Source organism: Aulonocara sp. 'chitande type north' Nkhata Bay, linkage group LG19 (assembly GCF_057382095.1).
Source record: "Aulonocara sp. 'chitande type north' Nkhata Bay isolate Kocher_YH1m ecotype deep benthic linkage group LG19, A_spYH_male_GT1.1, whole genome shotgun sequence".
NCBI lineage: Eukaryota > Metazoa > Chordata > Actinopteri > Cichliformes > Cichlidae > Aulonocara > Aulonocara sp. 'chitande type north' Nkhata Bay.
The window spans coordinates 18,403,091-18,423,681 of record NC_141362.1 but is presented as its reverse complement, the minus strand read 5'-3'; the positions used below and the strand labels follow the sequence as shown (position 1 = coordinate 18,423,681).

Below are 20,591 nucleotides of genomic sequence, written 5' to 3'. Positions count from 1 at the left end.
AAACACAATTTACCAGGAACAAGCAAAAGCCTAGAATCTGAATCTTTTTCTGCCAGGCTTGAGGACACAACACAAGTAACAAACAAGGTGTGAAACAGACAAAGACAAGCAAACACTGGAAAGACTAACAAAAAGGATTTTAGCAAAGGTTGTTGAGGGAAAATTCAAGTTAATTGCCTATTATTTTTAGGCTAATGTTATGTGTGATAACAAACAACTCTTTAATATTAAGTGTTGCTCATATTTTGTTTACATAATTTATTGGTGCACTCTGAACAGGTATCGCAACAGTTATAGTTTAGCATTTTCTTTATGAAGTTGACTGACATTAAGACAACGGCAACAGAAGCAAAAATATATATATAAAAAATACAACAACAAAAAAGATCCATATTCTGGTAATTCTGCAACATATGTTAAAATTAAATAAAAGCTTGCAAAACTCAGCCTGCGAAGAGTCCACAGTTTTTAAGCACTGATGACAGTCAGTTTCTGAGACAATAGTCTAGAAACATAAAGATGAAGGATCCCTTTTTATTTATATCCATTTCTGAAGAATTGATGAGATGTTCTCGATCAATGGTGAACAATCTTTAAAAAAATTGCTGGTCTCAGGTTCGAATCAACAGGTCAATCACTTCCAACAGGCTCAGTTTTGCATTAGTCCTATGCCTGGTGTCACTGACATCAGGCTACATGCAGTTTTGGATTTTTATTTATTTATTTATTTTTTAACCTAACATTTTTATAGAAGTCTGGCCCTGTCTTTTAGATTCCTGCTAAGAAACACACAATTTAAAGCAACGTAACAACCTCCTTTGGGGAGGTGATCTCAATCAGCAAAACTGATTTTAATGAATAAAATCTATGGTTCTTAAAGGTTTTTAAATTAATAATCTGTGTGTGTTTACTTACTAAGTCGACATGTGTTTATTCAGTTAGCGCCATTCCTTCCCAGACACCCTTGAGATCTCGACGTGTTGACTGGACCTGTTGACATCTGCAGCCCTGTCAAACTACAAGCAGCCCGGCTCCCGTCTGACGGACAATCAGAATATCGTCCTGTAACTAAATCTGTTTCTCTTGGCTTTATGCATCAGACTTCAGAGTTTCTTCTTATTTAAATGGTTTGACTTGTGCTTGAGTTGTCTGCCTGGACACTCAGGATTATGAAGTCCAGCGGTCGTCATGCCTTCCAAATTTATACTTAGGAGTATTTCAGCTCCACTTCAGCAGAGTCTGGATCTGTTCTCCACTCTGTTCTCCAGCTCTGAGCCTTGGACAGGTTTACTGGAAAAATACTTAATTTGTGGTGGCGTCACTTAAGATACTGTTTACTATGACATGGCGGGTTTATTATATTATATTAAATGTTGTACATTTATATTCCAAACAATAGGATTGTTAAGATAAGTCTGACCCACCACTAAACTTAGAAGCCAAACTCTACATGTCGCCAAATCCAGTTCACTAACTTTAGGGAGGTGGGGGATTGGGTTAAAAAGCTAAGGTTAAAGTTACTGACTGAGTATCATTATCTGCCATTAATCTCACTCTTCTATGATACTCTATCCTCAGTGGATTATAGATTTGACCACCTCCTCCCATTTTGCCAAATTGAGGAGATTAATCAAAGCATTTTGCTTGCTTTTCTCCCACGGCCTGAATCACTCGCTCTCACTGGATAATGTCAACCCAGCTTTGACAGGCCAAGCCACTGAGCTACTGGGCAGCTCCACTCTGGCTTCCTCCTCCTGAAACACATACAGTATACCCTTGTTTCAGCAATAGCTGGCACATTTTGCTCTAGACAGAAAGTGATGATACATAGAGACAAGTGCAAGCTATTTAAAAAATTTTAAGCCACACAGTAAGAGAAAGAATCTGTCTCTTAATGTGTAACAAATGTTTAAAGGGATTTGTTTTTTCAATTAAGGCACAATACCTCCATAGCAACAACTCAAAGCACTCGGTTGTTCTGTAACTCAATGTAAAATAGCATTGAGAGCTTAGGAAACTGGTTATAGTCTAATAGCATGACAGTATTTAAAGAATGCTAAATAATGCGGGTACCAGCTAAGTGTCTGCTTTCAGTTTGACACCTTATTTCCACAATGGTACTGGCTACAGGCTGATATATTTAGAAAATAAGTTCCTGGAAACTGTTTTTATTCTTTCAGTTATTTAAATTTTATTATCACATAAAGCATGAGAAGAACCATTCCCCACCTGCCCCCGTGTTAATTTTGTGATTAGACTGGCATCAGTGCAGTGCATCAGCATAAAATAGCATGTCTATCCTGATGATTGCTAGGGTATCTCTTACTCCTGTGCCACTGTGAAAACCTGAAAAAAAGATGCAATACCTCAACTGACCACTTGAGGTTGGCTCCAGAAGTGAGTCAATCCCCATAGACATGTCAAAATGTCCAAATTCATCCTCTTATGTGAGATAGTTACAATTCAGTGATCCGCAGTGCCGGACTAACTAACAAACTAGTAACTAGTAATGAAGCCATTAGCGTATACTTTTTCTCTTAACTGTTTACAGCTTGGTACTAAAAAAAAGTTGTTTTTTTCCCAAAAGAGCCCCACCTCTTTAAGTTTTGATTAGGAATTTAACTTTCGCATTATTAGGAGCATTGCTTCTTCTTCGACGTGTGGATGCTGACCAAGAAGTAACCTACAGACCTGAATAATGGACCAAATGAGGAAGTTTACTAAACTGCATCTCGCAAAAGGTTGATTCTGTTCATCTGGACGTAGTGTTTTCACCAGGAGAAACATTTTTAATCATCCAAGTGACTTCTTCAGTCTCAGCTGACTGCAGGTTTTCCCCAACATTATAAACAGTACATTTGCACAATAACTAAAATGCAGTTTTGCACAAAAACTGAATCTCCTTTTAAGTCATTCTGTCGCAAGTTACCTCAGAGACTCTCATGCTAAAATGATAAATTTACTTTTACTATTTTCAGTCTTGTACAGAAAACCAATGTTTTATCTTTTCATCCTTCATAACAACTGGGCTCTGGAGTTTGGTTTGAGTTATGGGTGAGGTTACTTTGACTGTTGGACTTTCTAAAATAGACAGCTCTAGCTGTTTGCTCTTACATGGTGGTTGCCAAGGGGCAGAGTCAGTAAGGAAAACAAGAACAGGTAAACTTTAGAGCTTCCATCTATTATACAACCATGAATTCTAACACTCCATATTGCATGTGGAGGAATTATCTCACATGCTGACACCACAGCAGGACTCGTTCTCACCCTCAAACATATAAATTAGTGCTGATGTCCACGTTTGAGCCCAGGTCAAAGTGTATGCCCAGAATTTGCAATTAATGAAGGATCACAGGCTGTGAGGAGATCAAAACACAGCCAGTCATACTGTTTCTTCATATTTCAGAGGATTAAGTGCTTAGCAGCTGCTCCGGCAAGACCTTTGCTTTGTATTTGGGGAACTTTATTAGGCTTTAATTCACAGGAAAACAAGAAATTTGCAGTAAGTTTGAAGAACTTATCTTCTACAATAAATTTTAGGATTTGTGGTTATGTGACATGAATGTTCTCTTCCTGCAGAGAGATATATTGGCTGTTTTGATGTTTATTGAGATCAATGACAGTGTGCAAATAATTATTCACTATTAACAAAATGAGTTGGCTTTACTTTAAAAAAAAAAAGAAGCAAACTTGCTGTCTAAATTTTGAGACAACAAAGTTACAGTTTCAGTGCTCCAGGAATACTACTTTTAATAATGTATGAATGACAACCGTGAACAAAAACACTGACTGCGATTCATTAATCGCTACAGAAGTCTTAGTCATGGTGGACTGTTAAAAGGTAAACCATTGTGCTATTCTTGGCCACACAAACATATTACACAGCCCCAAGAAGCAAAGTCTAAACACAACATAACTGATCGAAACGCTGCGAGAATAAGGATTTCATGTTAAACATTAGCAGGTCCACGATTCCTTGCGCTTGCATACAGAAGTGTTCTGTACTACCTGTTCTTCATTATTCTGCTTAATATACTTTATACAGCCTTAATTTTGTTGTGTTCCATGACAAGAACACTGGTTTTAATAATGTAAGGACAACAACCCTGAACATGAACACCAACTCTGATTGATAGTCATATCAATTATTAAATAAGGATTTGGAGACAAACAATAAGAGTCCAGTGTCAGCATTGTGGACAGGAGTCCCAGACACCTGAGCATGCTGAAAAAGGTCACTGTACCCTCTCAACTGAACTCTGCTGACTTAGTTTTATAAATATGAATAAAATTAATTTGTTCGATAGGATTATAAACAGTTAAATGCCAACATCAATAAAAATCAAGCCCATGCTAATTAGAGCATCTGATCCAATCGTAGCAGCATGACTGAAGACAATCCTGGATTTTGGAGCGCATGGCCTAGACATGTCAGACCTTGGAAAGCTGGCTACCTCTTACGTCTCTGTTCGGAACTAATAAGAGGCAATCATCAGCTCTGTCAGTTGAAACTCACAAAACAAATTGGCAATGAGTGCACTGTGCATTTATGGTTATTATGTGTACTAGTTCATGATGTTGTTTCAGCTATGTTGCTTGAATTTGTTGTGCAGGCAGCATTTTTTAAAAACCGAAGTATCAAAGTCAGTTGAGCCTAATGCCCTCTCTCTGCCTGCCCTGTTCATCTGCTCTGTCACTGAGCCTGTAACAGTCCCATGAGTCTTTACCCTTCTACCATGGCAGAAGTGTTCTTTGTGATTACTCAATACAGTGTTATTTAGTGTAACAAGTATGCATCACTATACTTCTCAGTATGACAGTATAAAGGACAGAGTGGTACTGCATGGAGTAACCAATGGTGGATTGCAACTAAATACTGTTAAATACTTTACTCAAGTACTATTATAATTTACTGGTACTTCAAGTATTTCTTGTGTTAAATTCTACTTTTACTCCACTGAATATCACACTTGCTATTTATTGCAATGCGTTAGTTACTTCTTACTTTGCAGATTTGAAATGCAAAACCATCTGCTGCAATACAGCAAGAAGGTTGTGGCTTTGACGCCAGCTGCAGATCCTTTTTTGTAGTCTTTGCGAGTTCTCTAAAAAGGTGCGTGTTTTCGGTTAATTGGTGATTCTAATGGTTGTTTTTCTCTCTGTATTAGCCCTTCAGTTGGCTGGGTCTTGCCCTATGACAACCCCCGACCCTGAATTAGGCTAGCAGTTAAGATGAATGATAATCCTTTTCCAGGCTCTTGCACAGCCTGTGTTAGTGTTCTTTATGAAGAGCTTCACAGGAGCATAGAAATGTTGTCGAGTTAGTATATATGGAGCATAAAAAAAGAATTATACGATGCTATTGCATTTGTATTATTTTCCTGTAATGAGCAAGCTATGATTTCATGCGGTCGTGTTCACCTCTCACACACGCACACACCCACTCGGATAGGCAGGCAGAGTGCGGTGACTTTAAGACAGGAGGCGTGGTGCTGCTGTTGTGACCGACTTGTCAGTGCCTTCACTCTCCACTATCATTCAGCTGAATGAACCTCCTCGTACAGTCAGCACAGCTCAGCGGCTCTCTGTTTATCCAGCCCGCTGTGATTTCTCTCCCATATTCCCGCTGACAGCCACACGGGATTATTATTTCCGAGCAGCGACTGATTCTCCGCAACGCGTCTGCAAGGTAAGTTTACGTTTCCTCTGCCAGGCAGCCTGGGCTGAGCTGGAGGCTGGGATGGTTCTGCCTTCAGCAGCCGTAGAGGCAATCGGGGCCATCGGTTTGGATATATATTTGAACCCCTGGATGTGGGAAAGTGTCATTTTGATGCTACAGTCTCTGCTGATTAGGACAGATTAGAGTTTAATTTTAAATGTGATCAAAGAACCTTTGCTGTGGCTTTACCTGACTGCCCTTTTTTCCTGCTCAACATGCCAATTAGGATCCAGCACCTGATCTGAAGCCTGCTAGTTCGCCTGCATTAATATTAAAGGGAGAAAATGATTAATGGCTTCAGTTATAACACATCATTGGTGCCATTAGGTGTATATCAGTGCATTTATATGCAGTTTTGCGCATGACAGCCACCCCCCACCGATTATCTTTGATCTGTTTGACGGTTTTCTCACAGTGATGTGATAATTTTGAGATAATAATGTCGCTTTGTGTTATAATGATGGACTGCAGTGAGTTTTGCACGATGTTCAATGCATTTGACCTCGATATTATCCACCTATGCATTCACTGGGCCACACAGCGCTGATGTTAGTTCCTGTCTCCGTCTATAGAGGGCGCTGCGCCACCTCCACTGCTGTGTCATCACCCACACTGCAAAGAAATAGCTTCTCATAAGAAGATCTGTTCAAATCAAGTAATTAAAAAAAAAAAAGGGAAAGGCATTTAGACTTGGGGCACAATTAAGGCCTCTGATTTTTTCCACTTTATTATTATAATTAAATGAAATGGAAAATATTTTCTGCTTGTTGCACCAGATTCAGACTCTCAAACTTATTGGGGGACTCCTGTTGATCCATACTTCTTTGAGTGGATAGGAGTTCCCTTTCTCTTGGACTAAGTCTGGCTACACCAGCTGTTCAAGTTCATTAATTTATTCTTTGTTAAATGTATTTATTTTTAATTTTGTAACATTTCGCCCTGTTGATAACCCTAAACCTATTTATTTCTATATTTCTTTCAACATTTCTTTTCTCATCCAGAGTTAAATACCATTCAAAGTATCATGTGATGGCCTCTTCACTTACTTCTTCACTGATATGATAGTGCAGAGATCGATATGCCTTTTATTTTTGGTCCATTTAATGGGATTTGTGAAGTAATGTGTTTAGTCTTGATTGCAGTTTTTTTTCTTTCTTATCTTTCATACTGTTTTACATCCAGATGTGTAAAAACTTGACAACCTCTCCATCTCTAACCGAAATCAGGCCATTCAAATGACAGATATTAATGTTAAGGATCATGTATAAAAGGGAAGCTTTTGTGAATCTTGCATTGCTATTGGAAAAAGAAAACTGCACTTTAATAATCAGAAGATACAGGCATCCCTACTTAATGGCCACACTGCTTGTCAGAGGCATCAGGAGCTGTTTAATCCGTCTGAACATCTGGCAGTGATGCAGCGTCGGCTGCTCTTGGCCAGCGGTTGAGGCTTTACAAGCACAGCACCATGCTAAGCACAAAATGATCCCCTCCTTCTCGTCCTCCTCTGCCTCCTCTTTCTCCTCCTTACCCACATGGCTTAGCATCATTCCTTCTTCCGGATCAAGATTGTGCTGCATCAAATAAAGCCACAGCGATCCCCAACTTTTTGGCCGTGTGTGTGTGTGTGTGTGTGTGTGTGTGTGTGTGTGTGTGTGTGTGTGTGTGTGTGTGTGTGTGTGTGTGTGTGTGTGTGTGTGTGTGTGTGTGTGTGTGTAAAAAGGCCATTATTGGTGAAAGGATTGGGGTGGATTATGGCATAGAAATTACATTTTAATCATTGGTTAAGTAAGTGGCTTGGAGGATTTGTGCATGTAAAGCTGCTGAAGGATTTTTTTTAAACAATGTGTAATGCACGTACGTCACAGGCAGGAATAGGTTGCCCGCTGAACCAACAGACTTGTGTTAAAGGATGTCAGTGATTCAAAAGTCCTGTTGCATATCTCTGAGCAGAGCTGAGCTTTTAATACATTATAAGCTCTTTCACAGGCATGCAAAAATTCACATATAAAGCAGGAATATTTGTCCCGTTTAACCTTAAATCAGACTAAGGAAGCAATTTTCCTGGAGTATTTTTGAGTCCACTGTTTTGACTGTAGTGCACAATCCTTGTCCAGCTACCTGTGTGTTTTTAGAGGAGGTAGGGAAGAAAAACACATGTGTAATCCAAGAGAAACAGGCCCGGTGGGCTGAGGTACTCGGCTTCTGGCTGTGCCCCTGCTGACTGAGCAGGAGCTGGACTACTTTTGGATGTGTATGTTTGTTTCTGTGGCCAGAAGCATGAGTAGCAGCCTTGCTTAGCTTTGGGTGGTTGTGTGTGTTTTTACCTGGTATCTGAGTGGCCACAAAGCTGTGGACTGTGCCTGGTCTAAGCTAGGACTGTTTGCCAGCTGGGGAAAGACAGGACCATTGTTCCCGCTGAGCAGTTGAGGGAGAAGTGTGCTCTCTTCTAACAGAGCCAGATGTTTTGGCTGGCTGTTGCTGCTCGTCCAGTCTGTGAGGTGAGACTGTGGCAGTGAGGAGGGGGCAGGAGTGAGCCTGTACTTGGTCATGGGAGAGCATGTCGCTTCTCCTTTCTGCAGCCTGCTGACTGATGATGTGTTTTATCAGATGTTCAGACTCGATCCAAACTTTAAATAAATCACTGTGCAACAAGTGCTGATCATCTCATCATCTAGAAAGCAGCGACACCCCCTTGTGCACCCTTACAGTTCATCAACAAGTGTTCCAAGTCGATATATTTGTCCCTGTCTCCCCTCATAAAACTTTTCATTTGCCTTCTTTACTCGTCCCTCATCAATTACACACTGAGTGGCTGCAGTAGACCTTCTGCCAGTCTCTCTCTTTGTGTGGGGGAGAGGCAGCGTGCTGACTTACTGTATCTGTGCAGAGTTTCTGGCACAGAGCTAAGGAGTCTGGGAGTAATTAGCTGTGAGGTTATAATCTAATACCAGACACAGTTTTGGGTCTGTTGGATGCCCACCCGCCCCCTTCCTCTCCTTCCAATCCTCAGGCACAAGTGGTTATGAGACCCCTCTTCACTCCTCATCCTCCCATTTCCTACTTTACTAGACCTTCATTTATGAGTACATGTGAAAAAAGTGGAAGTGGTTTGATTCTATGATTTGTTTTTACAGCAGGAGGTAACCAAATTTAATGCCATGAATACAGTACAGCCAAGGGTTTCTTCTTCTTCTTTTTTTTAAAGGTTAGAGCTGTACATATGTTCAGAAACACTTTGAAATCCATGCAAGGACACATAAAATGTCCTCTTAGTAGAAAGTTGCACAGTATCTATCCTTTCTGGAATTTCACACCACTTCACTATTGGGTTATGAAGCCATCACTACCTGAGGCTCTGCCTATGGTTCCTCTTGGGTTGTCCATATTGTAATCTAGATTAATGTTGGTGGTGCAATCTAACCACATTCACTGCAGGTGTGTAGATGTCAGAAAAAGATGCCACACTCTGATGTCTTCTTATTTGCAGACTAGTTGATTAGCCTAAATTGAATTTACTGGGACATGCATGCCTTTTTCCATAGTTTTTTTTTTTTTTTTTTTTTTCCGCGAGGGACTTGATGACGGTGACACATGAGTGTGCTGATGATGTGCTGATATTGATGGCAAACTTGAACTTTGGAGTGTTTTCCTTCTTAGCCAAACCCTTTTAGGTGCAAACAGTGCACACAGGTTTATACATGTTGTGTGGTCACCTTCACCAACAAAACAAAACCCATGTTACACCCCAAAACTGTAGTCCTTCACTTGTGCCACAGTTTGAAATAAATCAGCGTGCTGCTTATGTTACTCAACTAGTTTAGAGCTCATCCAAATGACTGTGGCTGTGGTAAATGGTTATGGATAGTTGATGGATCCTGACCACCCTGTGAATTTTCACTGGACAAGCAACATCTACATCATCTCCACAGAGATGTAGAGATGCAGAGTCTTTGCCACAGTAATTGCATTCATTTTACATTTAAATTATTACCGATATTATTTTACAGATGCTTTTTGGGGGATTTTTGCCTTGTTGATAGTAGAGTAGTGAAGGCAGACAGGAAAGTGGGGAGAGAGAGAGAGAAAGGGAAGATGCCCAGCAAAGGGCCACTGGTCAGACTCAAACCGATGCTGCTGCATTCTAGTCATGTGGCATATGGTCTTCTGCTCACCCACTGAGCTAAACCTGCTCCACTATTTTTGCATTATCTGTTTAAGTAAGCACCTTCTTCAGAGCAATTCTTTACTTTTCTGTCCTAAGTTGTTTTTATATATTTTGCTCATGTAACACTGTTTTTATTTTAATCCCAGTCATTTTTATTTAACAGCTCACTGAGCTCAGCAGAAAACAAATGAGTGCATGAAAGGTGTCAGAATAAACTCAACTGGTGCATCATAACAAGATTCAGTACTTGACCAAGCATGCACATTATTACTCTGAAAGAACTTAAATAAGCATTGAAAAGTATAAGTAGATAAATGCATATGGATCTCTTGCACCATTTGAGATTCATTCTGTTTGAGAGACTCTTTAAGAGTACATGTCTCGTTGACTTCAGTCAAAAGCCTGATTTCAGCTTTTCTAGTGTAGCTCCTGGCCACAGAGGCCCAGTGTGCAGGACTTGTTGATGAGCGGTTGCAACAGGCTCTGGTCTGCTTCTCCCATACAGTAGTGAGGTTGTTCTCTGCTGTTAAAAACCTAAGTTTTAAAGTAACTCCAGCATAGCAGGAATGCTCCCACTGTGCCAGAAACCATTGACATTCGACCAACATTGGTGTAACCCAACTGTAAAGGAGTGCTATGATATGATCTTAATACACGTCAGTAATTTACTTTCTCTTTCTCTTCTGTGGATCCTTTTTTTCTTCTCATTTAATTATTGTGGTTTGTATGTAAACCACTTGTATTTATAAGAGTTTACATACATACAAAAAACCCCAGCTTTGGAGGTGTCTTCACTGTCCAGTGGAATCAAACAGTGCAGGACACGTTTCTGCCTTCTGCTGTGCTTCTTCCTCCTTTTATGTCCTCCCCCTCAAGCTGCCACTAAAGTCTTAATTTCCTGTCATTCTCACTAGCAACAGTCACAAGGTAGAAATGTGGAGTTACACAATCATGTGTTTATTAAATATGGAGGAGACGCTTCGCTTTCTTGACCGTTTTTTTGCACATTGTGCCATTGCAAACTTGTTTTTGTGCACTAGTGCTGCTATAGTGTTTGTAGTGGAAACAGTAGCCTGCTGCCTTGACTACCTGATCAGACTTGCATGTTTCCACCACTGGTGTAAATTGAAGGCAATTTAAGTTTTGGTTTCACCATATGTTGTTGAACCTCTACAGAGGGGAGTTTGTCACCACAATAAAGGTGGTATTTTGGGTGATTACCTATTCCATCATATCAGGACAAAATTCAAAAGGAGCAGGTGCGCAGCGAAGATTGCCTCTTTAATGCTCTGAGGAATTATTTTGCCATGGGTGGGAGTGATTTAGCACTAGGGGTAATAGAGGTTGAGAATATCCCAATATTTCTAAACTTACTGACAGTTCCCTCCCCCAAATACCTCTCCCTCCTTGGTCTCAATCTCTGTCAACTTTACCCTGCCCCCCCACCCCCACCCCCTTCTGCCATCTAACTCAATGCTGTGGTTGTTTTTGGTCCACTGTCTCCATGTAGTCACAGGCAATTAGATCCCGTCAAAATAGGGTGCAAGAAGGCGGACTGAGACTCGGGCACCCAGACCTTTTGCTCCTGCCACTTACACTTGGCTAATATTACCCTGACCTGCCGAGAAAAGGCCAAATAGGTTTTGTCAGTAGATGGAACAGAAAGAAGGGGAGGGGTATGCACTTGGGACCTGTGCACGTGCTACCTCAGTGAACACAAAGCAGCTCTTTCACTAGGGATCTGGAGCACATATGGAATCATTTATCAAACCTCCAGTGCGTCAGCCCCACCATATTCTCTTGGCTTCAGGTCTCCCCTCACCTCTGCATCTCAGGTTCACTTTGCCTCTGAAATTATGTTGAAAAGTGGCGCCTGGAGATGTTCCTCCTTCGCTCTCCTTGGTAGTCATTGGTAAACCATAAATACACTTTGATTTGCAGTGGCTTGCCATGTAAAGTCCTAAAAAGGTTGGCAAGCTAGTCTTGGCTTTCAAAGGCCAGAAAGAAAGCAAAATGCTTAAAAAAATGACACATGTGGAGTTTAATGTGGCGTTTGTGTTGAAATATTGCTGGACATTTTTCAGGATTATTGACTGGTGAACTCCAGTTTGAAGTTAACACTGGAAAGTTGCTGTTGGTGCTGTAGGAGAGTTGAATGAGACATTGTGGCAAGGATCTCAGGAGCAAGCACACCGTATTTGTGGAAAATTCACACAGAAATAATTCCAGAAAGAACAGAACTTTAGTTTTTTATACTGCAGTCTCATGATGACTGTAGACTTGGATCTGTCATCTGCACATCCATGACCCGAATCGCCACATCCCAAAATTGCTCTATTGGATTGCAATCTGATGATTTTCAAGGCCACTTGAGTACAGTGAGCTCATTGTCATGTCAAAGAAAATGGTTTAAGATGATTTGAGATTTGTGACATGGCATGTAACAGTGCTGGATGCAGAAGATGAGTATATTGTAGTCATAAAGGGATGGATGTAGTTGGCAACAATACTCGCATGGTATGTGGTGTTTAAACAATGCTCAACTTGACCTAAAGGGCCCAAGGTGTGCTGAAAATAGATCTCCCACACCATAAGATCACCACCAACAGCCTGAAGTGTTAATTCCATGCAGGATAGATTGGGTCAACTTAACGATATCTGCATACCTGAATGCATGTGATTAGCTGATTAGATATTTGCAGTTGAGCCGATGTATCTAATAAAGTGGCTGCTGAGTGTATATAGATCTCTTTTAAAGTGATGCATTTGTTCATGCTAATCTTAACTGACAGTGATAATTTTATCTTTGGGTGTTTTTCATTCGGGTTAAGGTTGTATGAACTCAGTTCAAGGTCTGTGCTAACTTTGAGTTAGGTTCACACACAGGGTTTGTTGGCTACTACTTGAATGAATTAGTATCCACTCTAAATTATAAGGACAGTATTTTAACAGTAACCCAATGCCAAAGTGACATCATCTCCAAGGATTGGGCTCTAAACTGCACAGCTGGGTGTAGATAACGGAGCAGCTTGGATGTTTATTTTTTTCCCTTTCTGCATTCCAGCTTCTTATTTATAATAGCTTTGATATCCAGCTCTGGGGGCTACTTCTATAAAAGGAAGTTTGAAGACTTTTACCGACCCACTCGAAAGGAGGCTTGCATGCCACATTTTCGCAAGATGTAACCTTTAGATTTTCATTAGAAAGTAGACATGAATCACACAGGAAAAGAATGTCGTGTTTGGCTTTGGACAAAGCCAGAAACCTAAAGTTATCAGCTCCCTGAGTCGGTTTCTGCTTTTGTGTCATCCAAGAGTGTCTTCAAAGTATTTAAAGTTGTGAATGTTTGAAATTCGTGATTGTGATTGCGTCACCTCTTCATATCACAGGTCAAACTTATGGCTTTGTTGGAAATATACTCCGCAGAGTTTGATGATAGGTGACTTTTGACCTGTTACCTCATCCCAGTGCTTTGCTTGCCCTTCAGGAAATTGATTTTGTTTACAAAGGCCTAGCCGTTATGTGCTTTAGATTGAATTTTCCTGTTGCATTGGGTAGCTGAAGTTATCAATATCCAGGTCTGTATCTTTGTTTTGACTGAGCTGTAATGACAAAGTTCAACCCGTTCCTGTTTAAAATGGGAATATCCTCTGTTTGCAAGCTGAGCAGATTTGATCTCAGTGGCCAAAATGATGCTAAATCTCTTGGTCTAGATTGTCAGTCTTGAGTTTTTATCTTAATGTTGTCTCAAGTTCAGACGGTGCCTAAATTAGCCTAAACTTTTCAACGATAGCAATCCAGATGTCCTCTGTGGCTTGACACCCTGTTTAATGCGTAGCAGATGGTATTTGTAGTGGTGGATTGTGCTGAAAACAGATTACCTTAATGAGGTCATTTACCAATGAACTGTGCAGAGGGGTATCCAAGGCCTCTGGGTTTCTGAAATTTACTGAAGGTTACCTACAGGTTAAACATCCTTGGAATACTGTTGAGACCTCACTTGGATCACTGAATATTCTTTACAAAGCAGTGCATTCTCTTTGAGGGTCCTCTTTACAAGAGATATGGCCTAGCATGTACTTCTATGGGTTGTGTTATTGTAACCGTCAGCTCTTTCCCTCCCTCCCTCCCTCTGTCTCCTTGGTGGACAGGGGTCCTTCGCGCTGCCCTGTGCGGCTCTGTTTGCGTTTGATTGTGGGAAAATTTCTCAACTGTCCGTGAGAGTCCCCCGCTCTCTGGACCGGCTTTTCCCTTGGGGAGGTGAGGGGGGGGTCCTCTGTGCTCAGAGATGCTGAGCCCCACTACTCCTCCAGGACCGTTCTTGCCTCAGCAGATCCTAGTGGTAGAAGTGGTGGCAGAATTCCTTTGCCCAGTTTTTAGATTCCCAAACTGGAGTTATTTGCATTATCATCAGGCTCAGGAGTAGGATTTATCTTATCTGGTTGGTGGATCCTTCAAGCTCTTCAGCACAGTGATGAAGAAGCCTGGTAAAAGAACTCACAGCCAATAAATCACTTCAGATTGAGGCCTGAGATTGCGATGTGGGTCTTGATGTGACACAGAGTTTTGAGAATGGGCCAGACTGTGGCAGGTTTACTTTGGCTACCCATGCAAAATATGTTCTGGCTCCAGGGTTGGATATTGAACCTGAAATATGTAAAGTTTATAGCTTGGAGGTTGCTGGGTTTTTTATTTTTATTAAAAACATTTTTAAAGAGACTTTTCCTGGTTTGTGTACTGAATGTGTCATTTGGCTGGAGGAATTACCTCATTAAACAGAGTTTGTGGCTTTTTATATTTAGATTTTGAATTTCAGTTTTCATTTAATGCATTCAATTGTCGTTGGCAGTGATTTGTTTCCACTTTTGCATATGGATAGTGATGCAGTTTTATTTTCACATTTGCTTTACGGGAAATCCCAGAAACACAGGTTTTGTGTATTTAGTGTCATGGTGACATACTTGTTATGTGTTTCGTGCGCGTGTGTGTGTGGCACTTTATATTGACCAACAACAACAAGATATGACAGGCTGTCAGATAGCCAAGCCTCCTACCCTAATCCTCAATTCAATTTAGTCTACTGTAATTCACTTTGCTAGTGTGACAAATGAGCTTTATTGAAGTGATCGAAGGCTGGAGCATCTTAACAAGATTTAAGAAGTAGCTGAATCACATTTACCCCTCTTGTTTTCCCCCTCTGATCCATCTGAATAATTCTTATCCTATCCTCACCTGCAGCGTTTGGAATCCATAAGCCTATAAATAGTCTGACCTGAGGAAAAAATATGGTTCAGACATGCAGTATCAGACCAAACCTCCCCTGTGATGTCACTTTGTTTAAAACTAAAGGCCATTACTAAACAGTAAAACGTTTTATAAGCTCAACGCCATCATAAATCTCGGGGAGAGTCTTGGATTACTAAATTTGGCTTCTGTATTTTCCCATGCATTTCTTTCTAATCATGTAACGACTTTATGGTGCACTTCAAAGCTCCTAAGCAGAATAGAAAGCTGTGACAGGCACTTTTACTGTGCTCTACAGCCTCTCTCCCAGGCCCTAATGCATCATCCAAGCTAACTGCCATCTTATTGTGTTTGAGCTCTGAGATAGATGAGCAGATGCAGTCGAGGATCCAAGAACGGTTCTGTCCCTTTGCTACTGAGTAGAGCTGGGCGATATATCGAGTTTTTAAAAAATATCGATATATTTTTATACGAGATATAAGATGTGACAATATCCTTTATATCGATATAGTCTATGTTACGTTATAATTATACTTGCGGAGCCGCAAGTTTGCCTCTCTTTCGTCCACTTTCGTCTTTACGCAACGTTACTCGGCCTCGCCTCTCCTTCACTGAACACAACTCCCCCTCCTCCCCCATCGCTTCACCTGCAGGAAGCGACAAGATGGACACGGCAAATCTGTTAACGAGTTACTGCGCATCGCCCCGTGCGTGGGGCTGGACGGCGTCAACGTGTTAGCTAGCTAACCACGCTAACGAGCTAACCACGCTAACGCCATGCAGCCCAGAGGTGCTGCACGGACTAAAATCCTTTCATTTTCTCAAAAGTTGACAGCGCGCCTTATGTATGAATTCTGGTTGTGCTTGATGGCCGCGCACCGATTTTATGTGGAACACGGCGCTCAGCAATCTGTCAAAAAATGTTTTAGTACGACTTTGGTAAGCTACGGAGCTGCAGCGCTTGATGGATTGTCGGAGCATTACGGCTGAGCCTCGCGGAGTGATACGTACTGTGCTTCAACGTAATATTACCCTACTGTGTATAAGGACCATAAATGGCACCTGTTAAGAGACGTGGTTGCGAAGCGGATTTCAAACTCCAGGTTGTCAGTCACGCAGTACAAGTTGGGAACAGAGCAGCTGTGAAATCTGTCCTTGTTATAGTGCTCGTCTTTTAGTTTACATTTTGACTGCACATTTGTGAGCTTTTTGTTATGCACAAAAACAACATTGTTTTCTTTTATTTATGGAGCATTATTATTTAATAAATGCTCATAATTTATTTTTGAGTAAATTTTATGTACATCTGCTCTATGTTAATAAAAGTGCCTGTGTGACATCTGGGACACAGCTTTGACTAAGAACTCTCTTTTTGTTCTTACTTTATGGCTTTAAAAAAATATATATCGAGATATATATCTTATATCGCCATCCAGCTAAAAAATATCGAGATATGAATTTTGGGTCATATCGCCCAGCCCTACTACTGAGTAACTAAACAGACAAACAGAATCCAAACAGTGGACCTGAGCCATAGATCCTTCATCCCTGGCGAGTTTTTTTCAAAAACTCTTTTTCGCCAAGTGACAAACCGCGTGGTTGGCAACAACTAAAGCATTCAGAGGAGGAATGAATGGGGTTCTGTCTCTGGAGAGGCCTGTTGAAATGGGGTCTTTTGCTTTTATCCCTCCGGAGAGCAGATTGATCTCGCGCAGGTTTGCACTGGCACTGCACTTCAAATGGACTGTTGAAAGGCAGGAAGGCAGGACGTTTATTTGTGCTGCGTTATAAACTGTGTCCTTTTTCCAGATTTTAAGATTTTGTGGGTGTTCTCCATCGTCTGAAAACACTACCAGGCCATCGCTCGCTCCCCGCACTTGTGTTATTCTTAAATTCACCTGTAACTCTAACCCAGACTTTCCCTCTCAACCTGCTTGTTTTCCATGCGTGCTTGCCATAAGTGACAACAGCATCCTCTTCTCATCTACTCTGCTTCGTCCATACTGATGAAAAACACAGGTACTCGTGTAGACTCTGGGTCCTGTTTTATAGTTGTGCAGATGGAGAGGAAGCTTCTTAAAACAGATGTCATCCTCCTCTGATATACGCTCCATCACTCCCCCTGTGGTAAAGATCACATGTGGACATCAGGTGACCCTCTTTGTGCCGTTCACTCGGTGAGTAAGATACTCCCTTCCTCTTCATGCACCTCCTCGTCTTCCTCCTTTGCAGAGAGTGTGCTGGTTTTCTTCTCCTTCTACTTATGTAAACTAGGAGATTGTCTGCCATCAGCATTCAGGAAGTGTGGGGCTAAACAAATGACAGAAGCCAGTAGGAAAATCTCAGATGACCCAAGAATGTCTTAGCAAATCTGAAGAGGAGGTTATTTTTGGTTAGTGACTGATTCAGCCACAACATTAAAACCACTGTCAGGGGAAGTGAATAATATCAGTCATCCCATTATGATGAAATGTTCTGCTGGGAAACCTACAGTCCCAGCACTCATGTGGTTACTACTTTGCCATGTACTAACAACCTGAATGTTGTGACAGACCAGGCCAACTTGTTTGTGCACTTGTGAGATTGCATGGCTTGGAAAGATGACACTGTGATGTCCTGACATTAAACAATTAGTCATTACAACTATGTTTGAAGTTCTTTAGTCGTGTGGTTTTGTAGCTCTGTGTGGTGTTTTTGCTTTGCACACATCTGCTCCTACTGGTGGCCATTAGGGTTGAGAGACTTTTAGTATTATTTTCCTGTCCCCCCCACAGGGGGCTTTTTTTTTTTTTTTAGTGGTTTGCCTCTTTGAAAATTAATCTCTTCAGATAAATCCATTATAAAGGACAGTCACTGAAAAAAATATTCTGCTGAGCTACAGTAGAGCTAAACAGATATATTAATGAAAATTTTCATCATGTATGTCTAGTGGATGTAGTGCTGTGGAGACCTGCCATTGTATATTAAGTACATTAAACAGTGGCAATGTGGAAGTCCCCATTTCCTTGTCTGACAAACTAAGTATCAACACTAAGTAACGTTAAGCATATGTTTGCTAGGTAAGCTAGCTGTATTTTTAGGTTTTTGACCAATGTAAGCACACATTACAGGCATCTTTCATTTTCTAAATTTTGGTCCATCAGCTTGCTAATGTAGGTTTGCCCGATTTTAGGGTGTTTTCTCACAGCTGTGCTGTGTCCATTTAAATTAAAAGTTAACTTTCCTACTTGGTGAAATTTGTTTGTGCACGTGTGAACATGATAATCGCACTCAGGTGTGGAACCAACCAGACAGAGACTCACTAGTTTGTTTATGGTGAGATCTGACCTCATACTGACCAGGTGATGCTGCAAGTTTGAGCCGAATGCCTTCCTGTAGCCAGGTATGCTTTGCATTCTGGGATGCAGCAGAGTACCATTGCCTAGCCCATGCAGTTTTGGCTGATGTCTTGCCCAGATAAATGCAAATGTTAGGGATATATCAATTAGGTCCTGTATTTTCTTTTGTCGCTCCAATGACAACACAAAACAGTTTTTTGTACCAGACAGTAAACACATACACTTGGACACTTTATAATGGGAGTCATGGAGCGCCACTCGGTTTTGGAGCCAGCTTCAAGTGGCCGTTAGAGGAACTGCACTGTATCATGACATTTTAATTCAGCCCTAGATATTTCAACAGCCTTCTGCCTTTATATTAGCAAGCGCTGATTATTAAATGTTTGTCAAATTTGAATGTTGTCCAACCATTGTGTCCATAATGGTGCGCCTTTTTAAAAGCAGTTTTGAAAACAAAAGAATTTATGTGAGAGAGATGCAGACCCAGGATGCTAAAAGCTCTTGCAAATGTATGCGTGTGTGTGCACACATGTGTTGAAGGGTCCAGGCTGTCAGCAGTGGAGTGATGGAGAGATAACCCATAAGCCAGTGCTCTGTGTGCCAAGCCATCTGACAGGAGTTGGCCGGCATTAAAGCTACTGGAGGCTGATATATTTTCTCTCTGTCGCTCTCTCTTCCTGCAGAAGCTTAGATGGGCTGCCCATTTTCAAAGTCTTACAGCCTGTATTATTTCTTCAGGCAGTGATCCATCTAGCAAATGGCTTCTTAAAGTCCAGTCAGTTTCATCCTCTTCTTTACCTCCTCACTGGTCACATGGTCCAGGAGCCACAGGGATTAACTGTGCCCTGTAAAGAGGAGACTCATATTGTGATTATCAGAAGGTGAGAGGGAGCTGAAAAAGGGGAATAGGGATGCTACTGGACTGTAACCATGCCCTTGACTCTATCTTTTGGGGCTGATACTAGTAGCAGGGGGTGGATTAAAGGTATTACTCTGACAACCTGGACCATTGGAACAGACATAAATGCTACCATATCAACCCATGCACACATCACTGCCTTCATAATCCCCAGCATCCACCCTGCTGTGCTGACAGACAAAATCCCCAAAGTGCACAACTAACTGCGAGTGACCGTGACTATTTCAGCAGTACGGAGATTAGCTTTAAAGAATAAAGATGCAACATTTGTAAGTTGATTTTTAGTGGCTGTGGGAGGAAGGATATCTTAGACAAAACTTGCACTGCGTTTGTTGAAGTATTTCCAGGATAATGATTCACATTCAATTAGTGAGAATTAAATGGGATTTTCCAGTTGACCTGAGGGAGGTGGGTGGGTTTTGAACCTCCTAATTGGAAAAAAATAGGTGATGTTCCTGTAATTGTGAATAATCTGTAGTGCAGGAAAAGTGTGCTGTCTCAACTTCATGCTCAAAGATGAAACCATCGGAATAATAAATATATTTTATGTTGATACTTTTGTTATTTTTCACCTAATTTTCTCCCTCGCTCACTTTTTCCAGTCTTTGGATGCCTGCCTCTCTTGTGCTCTGCCCTCATTTGCTGCCAGGTTTCCTTGACAACAAGCTGCAATACATAAACTGGGCAGCGTTCAGGGAACGTAGCACTGCAAAACAGAAAGTCGTTCTCGTTATCTCTCATCCCTTGCATGGTGCTCCCATGGTCCTCGGCTAGGAGCAGGAATCTCACAAGCAAATGGATTGTTTTTCAGTGTTCATCATTTTAAATCAGAGAAGAACAAAATCTTCATTCACTAATTTTTTTTCTTTCAGTGAGATGATGCACTTGAACATAGCTTCAGTACAGAGCATTAAACTGATGGGCTGCATACAGAGTTTAATTTTATTGCTAATTTTCAATCCTTATCCCCAGTTGGGCATTATATCCACATTTTATGATCTTCAAACTCATAAAAAAGAACACACTCTGGATAGAAAACGTCTATAAATGCAAAACAACAAAATTACAATGAATAATGTCTGAACAACAATTTCTGCAAATGCTGAGGAGAGGATGTAAGGTAAAAAATAAGTGTAAAAAAACAGTGTATTACATATTAATTTTTAATTTAAACAAAAGAACTAATACATCACTAACGTTACT

At 41.0% G+C, this 20,591-nt stretch overlaps 1 protein-coding gene across 7 annotated transcripts in view; it reads left to right on the top strand.

Moving 5' to 3' along the window:
• Window positions 1-5,537: 5,537 nt before the first annotated feature.
• Window positions 5,538-20,591, top strand: part of daam2 (dishevelled associated activator of morphogenesis 2) — a 110,729-nt gene continuing 95,675 nt past the window's right edge. For all 7 annotated transcript variants that reach the window (XM_086273718.1, XM_086273715.1, XM_086273717.1 and 4 more), the window contains exon 1: window positions 5,538-5,689. The gene's annotated coding sequence lies outside the window, so the exon portion shown is untranslated. The remainder of the gene's footprint in view (window positions 5,690-20,591) is intronic.